This window comes from Penaeus monodon, chromosome 15 (assembly GCF_015228065.2).
Source record: "Penaeus monodon isolate SGIC_2016 chromosome 15, NSTDA_Pmon_1, whole genome shotgun sequence".
NCBI lineage: Eukaryota > Metazoa > Arthropoda > Malacostraca > Decapoda > Penaeidae > Penaeus > Penaeus monodon.
In genome coordinates, this window is record NC_051400.1 from 1,282,195 (window position 1) to 1,282,412 (window position 218).

A 218-nucleotide genomic window follows, 5' to 3' on the forward strand; every position below is an offset into this window, starting at 1 on the left:
GGGGGGAGAAAAAGGGGGGGGGGGGAAAAATTTTAAGAGAGGGGGGGGGAAAAAAAAAGGCGGGAGAGAAAAAAGAAAAAAAAAAAGGGGAGAGAGAGGGGAAAAGGGAGGGGGGAAAAAAAGGGGGGAAAAAAAAAGGGGGGGGGAAAGAAAGAGAAAAAAAAGGGGGGAAAAAAAAAGGGGGGGGAAAAAAAAGGGAAAAAAAGGGGGGGGGGGAG

At 48.6% G+C, this 218-nt stretch overlaps 1 protein-coding gene across 1 annotated transcript in view; it reads right to left on the bottom strand.

The window, feature by feature from the left end:
* Window positions 1-218, bottom strand: part of LOC119582085 — a 36,499-nt gene that overhangs the window by 21,280 nt on the left and 15,001 nt on the right. The gene's annotated exons all lie outside the window — the stretch shown is intronic.